The following is an 18,869-nucleotide window of genomic DNA, read 5'->3' on the forward strand; positions in this document are numbered from 1 at the left end:
TATGAGATAATTTTAAAGTATGAAGTGGAAAGAAGAAATAGAGAATGTTGAAGCAAAGAAAGGTGAGACAAGAAAAGTTTAAGAAATACTTTTATCTTCATCAGGAACAACATAGTGTTCTCCTTTGTGAGGCCCTATAGGACTTTGCCCCTTATAAGGATCGAGTGACCATGACATCATCTCCCCAGACAATGACTTGGATCCTCCTGCACATCAGATTTCAGGCTCAGGGGAAAAAAAATAACAAAAAACGAGTATAGTCATGGGCCCTTTAAAATATAACTAAAATAGGCCTACTAGCTATCTACAAAATGGAGACCTTCTCCCCAGCTCTTCATCTGCACTATTCTAGCCTTTAGGTTCATGATTATTCAACAACTTGTTTGGCTTTATATGTTAACTCTCTTGTCAGCCACCAGGTTCCAGAGCTGCCTTGATGCCAACCAGACTTCCCTGGACAGACAACCCCACCAATGTGTGTTAGAGCCCCGGTTCTCCATGGTCCTGCCCCACTAGTGAACGAGAGAAACAGGCTGGGAGTATGGATCGAACTGTCAATGCCCATGTTCAGCATGGAAGCAATAACAGAAGTCAGACCTTCCACCTTCTTCACCCCATGATGACCCTGGGTCCATACTTCCAGAGGGACAAAGAATAGTAAAGCTATCAGGGGAGAGGATGAGATACAGAGTTCTGATGATGGGAGTTGTACCTGTCTTATCCTATGATTTTGTCAATGTTTCCTTTTTATAAATAAAACACAAAAATTAAAATAGTTAAAAGAGAGAGAGAGACAGAGAGAGAAAGAGAGAGAGACATGAAAGAGTGGACATGAAAGAGTACTTTTCCTGAAAAAAAAAAAGATGACCAAGAGAAGAGCTACAAAGAACATGGCAATATATGTTCTGATTCCAAGAGGAAAGAAAAAAAAAAGTGGTAGAGATAGTCCCATTCTCTGAAGGGAGATTGGGCCAACACACTCTATCACTCAAGGAGGATGTGTCCTGAAATCAGTGAGCCTAGAGTGTGCCTAGTCATGACCATAGAATTCAAGCTCAGACCTACAGGGCTACAGGGGTTACACAGGCTCCTGCGATGAATATGGGCCCTGGATCAAATCTACGGGGTTTACAGTAAACAAAATACTTTTCCCATATTTGGGAGCTTCTCTCTTCCCTGATCCAGATATCTAGTCCTATCCCCAGTTCAGACACCATCTCATAAGACAATACCTTTGGTCCACCTGCATGTTAACTGTTGGACTAAGGCAAAAATTGGTAAAGTCATGTGTTGTAGAGCCAGATGTTGTAGTGTGCGGGCCACAGAGAAGAGAGAGAGAGGGTCCTGAGCGAAGAGGAAACACAAATCTTTATTCGCACTGGCACCTCAGAGTTGGGTGTTAGAGAAGCAGGATGGGCCACGTGGAGGTAGAGAAAATGGCCACCTCACGCAGTAACCTTTCCTGCGTCTGAACACCAGAGTGGAGTGCCGGCAAGAGAGAGAGGTGAGGAAGAAGAAAGGCTTTTATAGGAGTAGCTTTCACGAGAATGGGAAGGGGGAGGAGTAACCATAGCACTCCAGATATCGCGGGGATATAGACAATGTCCTGAGGGCACAACATGACTGAACAGGCACTCCGAGAATGTCCCAACTCTCCCGGGAACTAGCAGTAGCCTGAGGGGACAACATGGCAGATGTGACTGCATTGGCACAATTTCCCAGCAGTCATGAGCCCATAGAATGTATCTAAAATAGACCTACTAGCTTTTCCCAAAATGGAGATCCCCCAAATCTCATCTGCTGTATTTTTGTCTTTAGGTTCCTGATTACTTAACAACTTGCTCTGCTTTATATCTTATTGCTTTTTTAGCCACCAAGTTGCGGGTGTTACCATGATGGCAACCTGACTTTCTTGGGCAGACGACCCCACCAGTATGCCCTGGAGCCTCACTTCCCAAGAGCCCTGCCTCACTAGGGAAAGAGAGAGACAGGCTGGGAGTATGGGTCTACCTGCCAGCATCCATGTTCAGCAGGGAAGCAGTACAGAAGCCAGACCTTCCACCTTCTGCACCCCATAATGACCCTGAGTCCATACTCCCAGAGGGTTAAAGAATAGGAAAGCTATCAGTGAAGGGGATGGGGTACAGAGTTCTGGTGGTGGAAATTGTGTGAAGTTGTACGCCTCTTATCCTATGGTTTTGTCAGTGTTCCCAATTTATAAATAAAAATTAAAAAAATAAGAAACCTCAAAAAAGTTAAAAAGTAAATAGTTATCAATATTTTCATTTTATAAATAAATTTTAAAAAGAAAGAACTCAAAGCATAGCAAAAATACTTTCCTATATATGAAAAGAGAATATGAAATATCATGAAGCATTATAAAAGGGCCATTGGCATCCTAGGTATTAAAGGCTGTGCCTATGTTTTAAAGACTATACTATAAACCATTAACTCTCCAATAAAATAACTTTTAATATGTCATTCTAATTTATCCAGACTTTCACGTTTTTTGTTGTGTAATGATTATGGACATATTGTGTTTCCGTTATATATGTTATTTTCTTTCTATTTTCAAAAATAGTGTCATCTTTTATATTTCTACAATGGATTTATGAATTTTTTTAGTATTATATTTTTTGGGTGATTTTCCTTGAGGATCTTTGTACTTCATGCCTACTACACCCATGATATGGGGAACTTTTATTCAGAGACCCCAGGTGTTCTTTGCTGAACGCTGCCACTGAGCAATTTTATTGTAATATTTGTTTTTTCAGGGAGACGCAACAGCTCTAGACTAGGTTATAATAGCCATGTCTTATACTAGAGCTTTACATTGTTTTTTTCACTTCTGTGTTTATATTCTACAACTCAATTATTTGTTATGATTTATATTAAAGAAATCTCTCACTTATTCATAAATTGCTCTCCTGATGTCATTTACTTGTTTGTCTATGAATTTTACATGTTTGTCTTTCATTTCATTAAGCTTTTTTAAGATGGTTATCAGGTTCTATGTTGGACAATCACTATTATTCTATTTCTTTCCTTTTCTTTTTTGTCATCTCTAAATTGATTTTTTTTTCAGAAAGAGACATAGATACCATGGCAGAGAAAAGAAGACACCACAAGAATGAAAATTTCTCTTGTGTAGAGGGATGAGGTTCAAACCTGGGTTGCTGAACGTCAAAAGAGGTGCTTTATTCAGGTCATCTATCTTTCTGGCCTTTTCATTAGTGCTAATTACTAGAATTGTATTTATTTCCTTTAAAGGCATCAATTCATCTGAATATTTGTTATATGCAGCACTGTACTTGTGGCTATGCATTTGAAGAGATAATACTACTTAAAGTCTTTGTTACTGGATAGATAGATGAACTTGACTTTCTCAGTTCTCGGTATAACTCCCAACTGCTTGCTGAAAGGATCATTGGCTGATATTATTGAGTTTTCACTATAAATATGAATAACTGGAACCAGATTATTGGGCTATTTTAGTGTTCACAGATTGGACCAAAATCTTCAGATCTGTTGTGAGCACAGGGCAAAGAAGCTTCGTTTTTTTTTTTTTTTTGGGTGGGTGTAGACAAGATTACTAGAGAAATGTGGCTAGCAAGACTCAAGCCATGGCATAAGGATGGCTCTGGACCAGCAACTGAGTATGTGTTATCAGCCTCAAGGGCTCAGTCAAGTGTGTTTGCCTGTAGGTTCCTGAATTTCCAGGACTACAGTCACAGTGTAGGTACAAGGCACTGGAACTGGATTACAAGGCTACTTTATAATCCAGTGTGCAGCTGAAGCCTGTTGACCTTCATTTCGTGACACTGGTAGATATATTTCTTGGTAGAACCTTGACTAAGATGAACTAGAATCAAGTTAAAAGACAATTTAGGATTTTAAGAGTGAGTGCCAAGCAGCTGCCTCAGGGCAGAGATGGACAAAAATAATGACATATAAAGGGTGGGGTTGACTCCCAGCACCATTCAGAGTTCAAAGCCAGGACCAAGTTACCAGACATATCATCCAACTCATGAGAAAGCTTTACTCTTGCTGAGTTCCTTGCCAAAGACAGGAGACCACCACAGACCTATAGGCAAACATATAAGGGACAGTTCTGTAGTCAAGACCAGAGGTTAATAAGCCTGACATCCGGGAACAAGCCTAACTTGTGGGTTGAATAGTCCAGAAGCATTTCAAAATTTTCCACATGGATCCCAAAGTTTCCCCTAGAGAAACTTTTGTCCTTGCATGACTGTAAAACAAATATTTCTAAGGAAAGTGAGCATGAGGGTGGGTATTATTTGAAGACCTCTTATTCTGTCATCTTGATGATGTCACCCTCAAGTTTCATCACATTTTAGTACACTGTTCTGAAGTATTAACTATATTGATAAGATGCAATTGACTGCTAGGACATTTTGTTCTTACAAATTGAACCCTATATTCCTTGAACAGTGAATGACTCCCCCCATTTCATATTCCAAACTTCTTTGAGTTGTTAAATTCCCAGGTCTGCTTAAAATAGAATTTTTATTTTATTTTATTTTTTATCTTTTTATTTAAGAAAGGATTAATTAACAAAACCATAGGGTAGGAGGGGTACAACTCCACACAATTCCCACCACCCAATCTCCATATCCCACCCCCTTCCCTGGTAGCTTTCCCATTTCTATCCCTCTGGGAGCATGGACCCAGGGTCATTGTGGGTTGTAGAATTTTTATTTTATAAGAGATAGGGGATATTTGTTGAAAACCTGTTATGTTCCAGCACTATGTCAACTATTTTCAAACATATCTTTGTGTTTATTCTTATAACACAGAATGAAACTGTACTTACCATTGCCAGTTTTCAGCTTTAGAACTTGCTAAAAGTTACACAAGCTATGAAGCAGATATTGAACCCCGTCTGGACCTACGAGAATACAAATCCTATGTTATTTTAGCATGATATTTTACCTCTGACATTATCAGTTTATGATAAAATATAGTGGAATATTTGCCTATATCAAATATTTTAAATTAAGTTTTTGAATATGCTTATGAATAAGAAGAGTGATCAAGATTACCAAGGAATTGATGAGAGATTCTGATAACTGAATTATATCTTTCATTGTTTCAATGAATATGGAGAGCCTTTATTTGAAGTGTTCATCATTTTGGAGTTGGAAGATGAGCTGCCTCTGGGTCTGCCACACGCTCCACCATTTCACATTCCGTTCTTGTGACTGACTGATGTGCGTGACTATGACAAATGCTTGGCAGCTTCACTAGGCGGGGCTTGTGAGTGTGAGGACTTAGATTGTCATTAAACTAGGGCCTGGTGCCAAGGACAAGTATGCTGAAGATACTGCTCCAACATCCACCACCCTACTGGCCAAGACAAAAGTGCAAACTGTACTTGTGAATTTATCATAACTGATTTTTTTTAATGGAACATTTTAAATCAGACCAAAAAAATGGTTCCCCTGTGGACTTGTATCTCACCCTATTGCAATCTTAGTTTGACTTGATAAATAATGGGACAGGCTACTGAGTGAAAGTCCAAATGATCTCTCTCAAGGAGTTTTAGAAAAAGCATAACCATCTGTCCATGATGAGTGTATGGTAGGGAGGTGCTTAAGAAACCGAGAAATTCTTGGTCATTGCAAAGGGATCATTACATTAACAGGTAGGGAGCTCTATGGTTTATGTTTCCACTTTCCAATAACTCATCATATGACCTAAAGAAAGCTGCTTGGTTTTTGCCACCATACTGTGATTTCTCTAGACTGGACCCTCATCACATCTCATTATCCTCCCAATATCCTCCTGGCACCTAGACATCAAGCAATCAACTCCAGTTAAGTTAAGAAGAGATGTTGGAGTAAAGCATAGTCTGTGGAAAACTAGTCATGGAGATTTAATTAACCACTCTTCTATACAGATGCTTTGTGATCAACTGGAGGAAACTGAGCTGAACAAAACTAAGCCTTTTGCAAAAAATAGTCTAAAGTTTCTCACAGATTTTAATGTGCTAAAGAGTAAACTGATTTTCCAAGGGCAGCAGATATTAAGTGCTTCCTTTTAAAAAAAGAAGTATTTTATTCATTTTAATGAGGGAGGGAGAGAGTGGAGAGGTTAAAGGCACACTAGAGCATGCTTAGCTCTGGCTTATGGTGGTACTGTGGATTGAACCTGGGACCTCAGAGGCTCAGGCAGGAAAGCCTTTTGCACAACCATTGTGCTATCTCCCAGCCCTTAAGTGTTTCTAAAATATATCTGAGTATGAAACTCATTCATTTTTTTTGCAATCTGATACCCACATAGCATTCAATGAAATATTACTTGATGATCACAGATTTTTAACTCACTATAATAAGTTTTGAAACTTCACTGTCTTTAAATTTTTCTGTCATTTAATGACTATTAAAGACATGTTGAGTTATATTATTCGTTCATTCTTTTTCATTCTTTCATGTTATTTAAGAAAGATTTATTTGCATTCATTCTGTACCAGGATAGTGCTTACTAGGGAGAACACCTCAATGAATGATGATAAAATAGAAAGCTTTGGGAGTGGTGAAACAGTGTTGCAGGTGTCTCTCTCCCTCTCTATAACTTTTACCCCTCTAGATTTCTGGCGGTCTCTATACAATAAGTAAATAAAGATAATAAAAAATAGAAAGACAATAAAGACCCCCCTTTGAGTAATTTTATTAGTACCAAGATATAAAGTTAGTCCCACATATGTTCTCTCCAAATCAGGCTGCAGAAAGGTAATAGGACATCTTTATTGTGAATTTATCAATTTCTTTAATATTTTTATTCTTAAAAAGGAGACATTGACAAAATCATAGTATAAGAGGGTACAACTCCACACAATTCCCACCACTTGAACTCTGTATCCCATCCCCTCCCCTGATAGCTTTCCTATTCTTTATCCCTCTGGGAGTATGGACCCAAGGTCATTGTGGGATGCAGAAGGTGGAAGGTCTGGCTTCTGTAATTGCATCCCCATGGAACATGGACATTGACAGGTAAATCCATACTCCCAGCCTGCCTCTCTCTTTCCCTTGTGGGACAGGGCTATGGGGGAAGCAGGGATCCAGGACATATTGGTGGGGATCTTGTTCGGAAGTGAAATTCCTGGAATGGAATTAGAGAATACGTTGAAAGGAAAGGTCTCACCCAAGTAATGAGGGTGAAGGGTTGACATTCCATGCCTGATGTCGCCGGACACAGTCTGAAGTGAAGCATGCTGAGGTAGTACTCGTTGTGCTGAATAGGCTGGGATAGACAGATGCAATATTATTTGGTATGAATTGGGAGAAGCATGCAGGAAAATGAGCCTCACCACAGAGGTTCCAGGACTGGGGGAAATATAGGTTCTATAGAGGAAGCAGAAGGTTCCTGCTGTCTTAGGGTTTAAGAAGGCAATAGCTAGTTATTGCTATAATCATATTATTTGGCAATTGGATTAACTTTGAAATATCGCTTTGTTAAGATTTGCTGTATCATACACAACATCAACACAATTTATGTCCTTTGACATTATTTGTATATAGCAGTGCCACCAGTTGCTTCTATTCTCCCTGGTCTAAGATTTTAAGAGGTTTAACATATCAAAGACTCAGCCTATGTATTAAAAAGACTCAATTTGTGCTTTAAAAAGTTTGAGACATTGCATTTTCCCCTTCTCATATTAATTAAATATCCCCTCCCCCAACCAGCTCTATGAAGCCGAACATCCATCCTCACCCTCAATCCAGGGTTTTTTTTATCTTGGTGCCCTACTCCAAATTCATATAGCTTTATATATTAACTCTTTTTCAGCCACCAGGTTCCAGATGCTACCATGATGCCAACAGGATTTCCCTGGGCAGACAACCTCACCAATGTGTCCTGGAGTCCTGCTTTCCCAGAGCCCCACCCCACTAGGGAAAGAGAAAGACAGGCTGGGAGTATGAATCAACCTGTCAATACCCATGTTCAGCGGGGAAGCAATTACAGAAGCCGGACCTTATACCTTCTGCACACCATAATGACCTAGGGTTGATACTCCCATGGCATTCAAGAATAAGAAAACTAATAGGGGAGGGGACTGGATACAGAGCTCTGGTGGTGGGAATTGTACCACTCTTTTTCCCTCCACCATTTCTTATACCTACCCTATTTTTTAATTTCTTTATTGGGGAATTAATGTTTTACATTCCACAGTAAATACAATAGTTTGTACATGCATAACATTTCTAAATTTTCCATATAAAAAAAAAAGCCCACACTATATCCTCTGTCATCTTTTTGGACCTGTATTCTCCACACCCACCCACCCACCCCAGAGTCTTTTACTTTGGTGCTAATTCCAGTTCAGGTTCTACTTATGTTTTATCTTCTGATCTTGATTCTCATCTGCCTGAGAGAGAGATAATTCCATATTCATCCTTCTGTTTCTGACTTATTTCACTTAACATGAATTTTTCAAGGCCCATCCAAGATCTGCTGAAATCGGTGAAGTCACCATTTTTAATAGCTGAGTAGTGTTCCATTGTGTATATATACCACAACTTTCTCAGTCACTCATCTGTTGTTGGACACCTGGGTTGCTTCCAGGTTTTGGCTATTACAAATTATACTGCCAAGAACATATGTATACATAGGTTTTTTTGGATGGGTGAGTTGAGTTCCTAAGATATATCCCCAGGAGAGGAATTGCAGAATCATAGGGTATGTCCATTTCTAGCCTTCTGAGAGTTCTCCAGACTATTCTCCACAGAGGTTGGACCAGTTTACATTCCCACCAGCAGTGCAGGAGGGTTCCTTTGACCACACAATATCTCCAGCATTTGTTGCTGTTACCTTTTCTGATGTATGACATTCTCACCGGAGTGAAGTGGTATCTCATTGTTGTCTTTATTTACATTTCTCTGACAATCAAAGACTTGGAGCATTTTTTTTTCATGTGTTTCTCAGCCTTTTGGATCTCTTCTGTTGTGGATATTCTGTGCATGTCCTCCCCCCATTTTTGGATGGGGTTATTTGTTTTTTTGTTGTTGAGTTTGGCAAGCTCTTTATATATTTTGGTTATTAGACTCTTGTCTGATGTATGGCACATAAAGATCTTCTCCCATTCTGTGAGGGGTCTCTTGGTTTGGGTATTGGTTTCTTTTGTTGTACAGAAGCTTTTTAATTTGTTGTAGTCACATAGGTTTATGCTTCTCTTAGTCTTCTTTGTAATTGGATTTGTTTCATTGAAGATGTCTTTAAAATTTAGGCAGAAAAGAGTACTGCCAATATTTTCCTCTAAGTACCTGATAGTTTCTGGTCTAACATCCAAGTCCTTAATCCACTTGGAATTTACTTTTGTATTTGATGAAATATAGTGGTTCAGTTCCATTCTTCTGCATGTTTCAACCCATTTTTTCTAACATAGTTTGTTGAAGAGACTCTGCTTTCCCCATTTAATAGTCTGGGCACCTTTGTCAAAGATTAGATGTCCATAGGTGTGGGGGCTTACTTCTGAGCTCTCAATTATATTCTACTGGTCAGTGTGTCTATTCTTGTTCCAGTACCAAGCAGTTTTAATGACAATGGTCCTATAATACAATTTGAGATCTGGGAGTGTGATGCCTCTAGTTCTGTCCTTTTCTCAAGATTATTTTGGCAATTCTAGGTCTTTTCTGGTTCCAGATAAACATTTGTAGCATTTGTTCTGTTCTTCTAAAAAATGTGTTTGAGATCTTCAAGGGGACGGCATTAAATTTGTAGATTGCTCTGGGTAGTATATTCATTTTGATGATGTTAATTCTTCCAACCTATGAAGGTGGAATATCTTTCCAATTCTTTGTATCTTTTTCTATTTCTTTGAGTAGTGATTCTTAATTTTCATTATACAATTCTTTCACTGATTTGGTTAGGTTTTTTCCTAGATATTTTATTGTTTTTGATGCTATAGGAAAATGACTTGATTTCTGCGTTTCAACTTCTTCTAACTTAGTGTTTGCATAGAGGAATGCTACTAACTTTCCTATGTTAATTTTGTAGCCTGACACCTTACTGTATTGCCTTATGATTTCCAAAAGCTTCTTGCTGGATTCTTTAGGTTTTTCTATGTATACTATCATGTCATCTGCAAATAGGGAGAGTTTGACTTCTTCTCTTCTCTTCTCTTCTCTTCTCTTCTCTTCTCTTCTCTTCTCTTCTCTTCTCTTCTCTTCTCTTCTCTTCTCTTCCAATCTGCCTTTAATTCCTTGCTCCTGCCTGACTGGTATGGCAAGAACTTCCAACATTATGTTGAATACTAATAGTGATAGTGGAAATCCCTGTCTAGTACCTGATATGAGGGGTAATGCTTCCAGTTTTTCACCATTGAGTATGATGTTGGCTGTAGGTTTGTTATATATAGCCTCCACTCTCTTCAGGAATTTTCCATCTATTCCCATTTTTGTAGTGTTTTGATAATAAAAGGATGTTGTATTTTGTCAAAGGCTTTCTCTGCATCTATTGATATGACCATGTGGTTTTTGATCTTGCTTTTGTTGATGTGGTGGATCACGTTGATTGATTTACATATATTAAACCAACCTTGCATGCCTGGGATAAACCCCACTTGTTCATGCTGAACAATCTTTTTAATATATTGATATATCCACTTGCCTCAAATTTTATTCGATATTTTAGCATCTATGTTCATCCATTTCTTCCAGGTTCTCTAGCTTGGAGGCATATAGTTGTTCATAGAAGTCTCACATGATATGCTGAATTTCTGTGGTGTCTATTGTGATATCTCCTCTCTCATTTATGATCCGATTTATTTGGGTCTCCTCCCTTTTTTGTTTTGTGAGTCCGGCTAAAGGTTTGTCAATTTTGTTCACTCTTTTGTAGAACTAACATTTACTTTTGTTCATCTTTTGTACGGTTTTATCATTTTCAATGTTATTTATTTCTGCCCTAACTTTGGTGATTTCTGTCCATCTTGTTGCTTTAGGGTTCCTTTGTTCTTCTTCTTCTACGCCTTTCAGATGTGCAATCAGGCTGTTTATTTGTGCTTTTTCTTGTTTCCTTATGTGTGCTTGTATGGCTATGGACTTCCCTCTCAGGATGCCTTAGCTGTCTCCCAAATATTTTGATAGCTTGTGTCTTCATTTTCATTGAACTCTCAAAACATTTTGATTTCTTCCTTTATTTCCTCTTTGACCTTGTAGTTGTTAAGTAATGTACTGTTGGGCTTCCACAGTTGGGACTATTACTATTACTAATTAAAAGCCTCTTTTGTTCTTTTTCTTCCCTGTCAACTATGGGAGGCTGATGGCTTTTAAACTATAATTAGGCTTCTTAGCTTAATCACTGACTCCTGACCAAGAGATAAATAGGGTGGGACAGAGATAATCCAGTGGTTATGCAAAGAGACTTTCACAGTACCAACCTCTAGGCCACTGAGGAGGTATAGATCTTCTCCTGAGTTTCCTCCTTAGTATTCTGTCCCCTGGTGTCAGCACAGGGCCTCCCTGCCACTGCTCCAGATTCTGAGGGCAATAGCAGTGGAGACTCACAGTTGCATTTGGTGTGTCTCAGGAGAGTCCTCTCCTCACTTCAGATGTCTTTTTGTTAGTGAGAAAGACTGGAGGTGGTGTCTCAACTGCTGGACTATTACCAGCCACTTAATCTTTCCCTAGGCTCCTCTCTGTCCATGAGCCACATGTGTTTGCACTCACAGGTGATTTGATGCATTACTGAAGTTATTCTAGTCCTGTCTTGTTGTGGTCCCTGGTGGTCTCCTTTTCTGTACCACTCTTATCCTATGGTTTTGTCAGTGTTTCCATTTTATAAATAAGTAAATTTAAAAAGGAAGGATAAATACTATAAACATTAAAACTTGAGTGACTTATTTTTCCTTTCTCCTCCTCCCCTTCTTTCTTTTTCTTCTTCTCTTTTTTCTTTCTTTCTCTTTTTTTTTTACTAGGATTGTCACAGGAGTTTAGTGCTTACCCTACTATTCCATAGGAACCTGCAGCCATTTTTTTCTTTCTTTGTATGAAAGCCAGCAAGAAATACAAAGGAGAGAAAGAGGAAAGAAAGACAAAGACAAAGAGAGAAACCTTCAACATGGCTCCATTGTTTATGAAGTTTCCCACTTGCAGGTGGAAATACAGGGTTGTGAAGGAGAAAAAAAATCTATAAACTTAGAGGAATTTAAAGGATCAGCCATAAGGCAAAGTAAAGAACTGTGTTTGTTTCCAAAATTTTATTGTGAAAAATGACCTAGATATTTTTCACAATAAAGGGAAAGTAGTCCTCGAAAGAATGTATAGTGGTAGAAATAAGATTTGAACCATTTTCTGGGGTAAAGACTCTGGCTTCTTCTTTTTTTTTTCTAAGCTTAAATATTATATACATTATCTCCTTTTCAAATAACTATAAATGTAAACCATCTTTTTCCTTCATGACTACTATATTATTCACTTTTTCATGTGTCATTTTCAGCACAGGTTCATTGAGATACTAGGTTTTATTAGGTATTAGAAAAATAAGAGATTAAAGTAGATATGTTTTTGTTGGTATTCTTTGTGTTGGTTTGGTCCCCTTCCCCCTACCTCTGATGGAAATGGTTTGGCCCTTGCTAGTTTCACGCCCCTCTTTCTCCCCGCCCCCATGCTAAGGACATACAGAGTCCCAGCAGCAGCAGCAGAGGAAGAATGATGAAGAAGCACATGGTGTGGTGATTTGCCCCGTGAATAAAGATTAAACTGCAGCTATTCAGCCCAGCCGTGTGTCCTCGAGTCTCTACCACCACGACGCTATCCCAGCCTGCTGGAGCCCCGAACTTTAACAACATGTTTTGTTTAGAGCAAAAGGTGAAATTTTTTGACAGAACATCACATTAAAAAATTTAAAGTGGGGAGTCAGGCTGTAGCTAGCAGGTTAAGCGCAGGTGGCGCAAAGCGCAAGGACCGGCATAACAATCTGGTTCAAACCCCTGGCTCCCCACCTGCAGGGGAGTCGCTTCACAGGCGGTGAAGCAGGTCTTCAGGTGTCTATATTTCTCTCCCCCTCTCTGTCTTCCTCTCCTCTCTCCACTTCTCTCTGTCCTATCCAATAACGAAGACATCATCAACAACAATAATAATAAGTACAACAATAAAAAAACAAGGGCAACAAAAGGGAATAAATACATAAAAATATTTTTAAAAATTTAAAGTGGCAACATTTTTTAAAAAATTTATTTATTTATTAATGAGAAAGATAGGAGGAGAGAGAAAGAACCAGATATCACTCTGGTACATGTGCTGCCAGGGATTGAACTTGGGACCTAAGGCTTAAGAATCCAATTCTTGGGGAGTCGGGCTGTAGCGCAGCGGGTTAAGTGCAGGTGGCGCAAAGCACAAGGACCGGCATAAGGATCCCGGTTCCAACCCCGGCTCCCCACCTGCAGGGGAGTCACTTCACAGGCGGTGAAGCAGGTCTGCAGGTGTCTATCTTTCTCTCCTCCTCTCTGTCTTCCCCTCCTCTCTCCATTTCTCTCTGTCCTATCCGACAACGACAACAACAATAATAACTACAACAATAAAGCAACAAGGGCAACAAAAGGGAATAAATAAATAAAATAAATATTAAAAAAAACTTTAATAAAAAAAAAGAATCCAATTCTTTAGCCACTGCACCACCTCCCAGACCACAGTGGCAACATTTTTATCTACATATTCATGTAGATAAAAATTCTAGTAGGAGTGATAGATATTAAATATGTAATATAGTATTTAGTACTTATGGATGGAGATACATAGATTATTAGTGTATTATATTTTAAATGCACAATGATAATGTGTTAATATTTTACTGTACATATTCTCCCCTTGACTGCATTACATGCTTTAAATGTAACTAATTTAATTTTCATAGTATTTTATTATTCTGTTAAGTAGTATTATGATGTCCATTTCCTGGTAAGGAAATTGTGACCTACAATAATCAAATGACTTTCTCAAGTGTGTATAAATTATAACAAAGATAGAATATAACTCCTCATAGGTAGAAAAAATATTACTTTTTTTCTCTACTAATCTAAAATTGCTCCCATAGAAAAAACTAATAAAAATTGGAAGAAAATTGAAATGGTTTCTACTTAGTACCTTGGATAGCTCCCAGGGCACAATTTTCCAGATGAAGACCAAGGGCTCAGTGGATATTTTATTCTGAGTGTCTCAGCTATATTGTAGAGTTAGCCTTCTTTTCCATCACTCAAGTGTTATCTGAACTTATGGTAACATAACCAACTTTTCTCAGTAACTTATTCATTCACACATCTAGTATCATATGGAAAATGCTATACAGATAATGTAGACTCAATCATATTATTTTTTTCTCATTAATGCCTTCAAATCTCCCTTTCCTTTCCACATATACATATCATATACTGAATGAGAAAATTGAATAGTTTGGGTAGAAAATATTCTACAGAAATTTAATGATTTTCGGAGTTCTGGAAGAGTTATAATAACACACTTTGAACAGTTAATCAGTTTAACCAATGAAGAAACAAAATAGAAGCTTAGAAGGAATTATGTTAAGTGAGCTAAGTCAGAAAGATAAAGATGAGTATGGGATGATCTCACTCATCAACAGAAGTTGAGTAAGAAGATCTGAAAGGGAAACTAAAAGCAGGACCTGACCAAATTGTAAGTAGGGCACCAAAGTAAAAACCCTGTGGTGAGGAGTAGACATGCAGCTTCCTGGGACAGTGGGGGGTGGGAGTGGGTGGGAGGGACGGGTCACTGTCTTTTGGTGGTGGGAATGGTATTTATGTACACTCCTAGTAAAATGTAGTCATATAAATCACTAGTTAATTAATATGAGAGGGGGAAAATCAACTGTATGTCTCGAAGTTTTTCAAAACACAAACTGAATCTTTTTAATATATAGGCTGTGTATTTGATATGCAGACTCTCTCAAAAGCCTAGACCAAGTAGATCAGAAGCAACCAGTGGCACAGCTATATACAAGATACTGGGTACTGTACAGCAAACCATAACAAAAGGACTTTTCAAAGTTAACCCAATTACCAAATAATGCGATGATAACATTAACTATCGATTGTCTTTTTGAACCCTAAGACAGCAGGAACCTCACATCTCCACTATAGAACCCCTACTTTCCCCAGTCCTGGAACCCTTGGATAGGGCCCACTTTCCCGTATGCCTCTCCCAATCCATATCAAATAATATTGCATCTGCCGATCACAACCTAACCAACACAACGATTGCCACCTCAACATGCTTCACTTCAGACTGTGTCCAGAGACTTCACGTGTGGAATGACAACCTTTCAGCTTCATTACTCAGGTGAGACCTTTCCTTTCATAGTATACTCTAATTCCATCTCAGGTGGTTCACTTTCTAACAAAGTCCCAAAACCTAGATATAGACCAGTTTCTGTGAGAGAGAGCATATGTTCACACGTATCCATAAACTAGTGCAAAATATATACCTGAAAGCAGAAGTACACTAGAGTTTGCAGTGAGTATCCCCCTAACACTTCCTATCCACTATTCCAAGCTTTGGGTTCATGATTGCTCAATAATTTGTTTGGCTTCGTATGTTAACTCTCTTTTCAGTCACCAGGTTCCAGATGTCATCAGGATGTCGGCCAGGCTTCCCTGGACTGAAGACCCCACCAATGTGTCCTGGAGCTCTGCTTCCCCAGAGACCCACCCTACTAGGGAAAGAGAGAGGCAGACTGGGAGTATGGACCGACCAGTCAACGCCCATGTTCAGCGGGGAAGCAATTACAGAAGCCAGACCTTCTACCTTCTGCAACCCACAATGACCCTGGGTCCATGCTCCCAGAGGGATAGAGAATGGGAAAGCTATCAGGGGAGGGGGTGGGATATGCAAATTGGGTGGGGGCAATTGTGTGGAGTTGTACCCCTCCTACCCTATGGTTTTGTTAATTAATCCTTTCTTAAATAAAAAAGAAAAAAAAGAAGCTTAAAGTAATTTCTCAACATGGGGTATAATTGAATTCTATTGTAAGTTCCTCTGTAAAATCAAAGATATCATACATATCATCAGTTTACTCCAAAACCTATTTTTGCTTTTCTTCACTGGAATTCAGTGAATATATACATATGTTTTTTCTCTGTTTGTTATTATATTACATTACATTATATTATATTATTCATGTAAATAGAATTTGCATATGTTTATAAATATAGATTGTGCTAATTTTTTATTAGTTTTAGGAAGAATTCATTCCATTGCTTTATCCATGAGCATGAATAATGAGGGAAAATGTAGATGGTTTATTTATCTTCTAACTGGAAAAACTGTTGCCACTTAAAAGTTTGAACTGTGTAGTTATCCCATCACACAATTTCACCTTAAATATTTAGATTATTGTGCTTTTATTCATTCTAGACCCACAAACATGAAGGAATTAATAAATAATATAGCAAGTTAACAGTAACATGTGGACTTCAGATGCTCTCATCTTTCAGTCACTGTTAAACCATATGTGTGTTCTCCATCAAAGGCTTTATTTCTTCTATAATCCTGTTGGAAAACTTTTGTATCTGTTCTTTATCATATTCTGGAAAGAATTAAGGGAAAAATTTAGAAACAGGAGGAAAAATTACAAAGGCAAATCAAGAATTTCATGAGAGCATTTTAGGAAAAAAATAATTTCCACATATTTTGAGTAGTCTAAATTATTTTGGTTCTCTCTCTCTCTCTCTCTCTCTCCAATAAGGGAATGGTGTTACCAAAGACAATCTGCTGAATATGACCATATTACCAGACAAGAATTATTATATAAAGATAGGGTAGAATGTGCCACGTATTTTTTAATTTTAATTAGAATCTTCCCATTTCAATTTGTACCATTTCTCATAAGACAGGTCTAGCGATGATGCATTCTTAGTTTTTGTTTATTGGAGAAAATGTTATTTATTTTTATTTGTTTATTATTGGGTAGAGACAAAGAAATTGAGAAGGGAGGGGAAGATAGAAAGGGAATGATGCAGAGAGACACCCTCAGCCCTGCTTCACCACTCATGAAGGTTTCCCCCTGCCGGTGAAAACCAGGGGCTTGAACACAGGTCCTTGAACACTGTAATGTGGGTGCTCAACCAGGTGCACCACTGCCTGACCCCCTTTGGAGAAAATGCTTATAGCTTTATTTTAAGAGATGATTCTAATAAGTATAGACTTTGTTGATAGCTATTTTCCTTCAATATTTTGAATAAATCATCCAGATTTCTTCTGACCCACAGTTTTTGCCAATATCTGTTCATAATATCTCCCCCTTTTGCTAATCACTTAACAGTATTTTATAAAATTATAATATTACAGGGGTGTTTTTAAGTCACTGCACTCTCCACCAAAGTCTTGTGCTGCCCTGACCATAAGCACTACAGTCACAATAAAGTTCAAGAGACAGTTTAGTTACCATTGTTTTATTTGTTTGTTTTCCTTTGTTTTTTTTTTCAAGTTCATTTTTGATCATCTACATTTCACATATGAGAGAAACCATCTGATACTTGCCTTCACTTATTTCATTTAGATTATTATCTCTAGTTCCACCTATTTTGATGCAAAGGACGTCATCTTTTTTTTCCCTATTTCACACTAGTATACACATAGAGTATATATATTCTATGCCATATTTTTTTCAGTCATAATCATTAGGAATTTAGTCTTGCTGAGGAAAACTTTTTCCCTCAACTTAAACAGTTTATGTAACACACACACACACACACACACACACACACACACACACACACACACACACACATATTAGGAATAACCCTTTTGGATTCAACTGTACTTGGATTCTTTGGGTCTCATGAATCAAGTTTTTTATTTATTTCTCCACATTTCAGAAATTTTAAATCATTATTTTATACTTCCAAAGAAATTGAGGTATATATAATAGGTGATATATATATATATATATATATATATATATATATATATATATATGTGTAACTTTCAGGTGTACATCATTAATGCATGTGTATACATTGATACCATATTAAATTTTCTTTTTCCACCATAACTTTTGGAAAACTTGTGATGCTTGTATTGTCTTTCTGAATACCTTCAAGTTTTACAGCCTTTATTTAACTCTTTTTTCTGGTTATATCCACAACTTTGTTGCTCTGGAATAACTTTTTCAGATAGAGACAGAGAGACAAAGACACATTACCAAAGCTTCCTACAGTATAGGGAGGGTCAGACTTAAATCTGGCCTGAATCACACAATGAAAACAATGGCACATTATCCAAATAAACATTTTTATTGAACACTTTCTTCAGTTATGAAGGAAAGAAATATTTATTTTTATGAAAGATCATGTGCATCTGTGGTGTGTATATATGTTTATGGGAGAAAGTGAATTAGAATGTGAGAAAAAGAAAGGTCAAATCTTCACTTAGTTCTAGCATGTGGGATACTAGGAATGGTCATTCTAAGAAGTGCACAGATCCATTTAGACATGAATTTTTGTGTTTTTTTCATAAATTCATGTGAGAGAAATTATAAGATCTTGTAGTGGGTCTATTATTAATATTCTGAAGAGATTTCAAACTACTTTCCACAGGGATTGAATCAATTTACAATCCAATAACAGTGTAGACAGGTTATTTTCTTGCCACATCCTTGGTAGCACTCGCTGTTTCTGTCCTTTCTACTATATTTCATTATTACAGTTGGAAAGTGGTATCTCATCTTTATCTTGATATGAATTTTTTGATAATAAGTGACTAAACATTTTTTTCATACATATGTTTGCCAACTGAATATATTCTTTAGTTAGGATTCTATTCATGTTTTCTCCCCATTTTTATGCAGTTTTTTCCCCTGAATTTTGTGAGTTATATATTTCTGTCATTAGCTTTTTT

The sequence above is a fragment of the Erinaceus europaeus genome, chromosome 13 (assembly GCF_950295315.1).
Source record: "Erinaceus europaeus chromosome 13, mEriEur2.1, whole genome shotgun sequence".
Classification (NCBI taxonomy): domain Eukaryota; kingdom Metazoa; phylum Chordata; class Mammalia; order Eulipotyphla; family Erinaceidae; genus Erinaceus; species Erinaceus europaeus.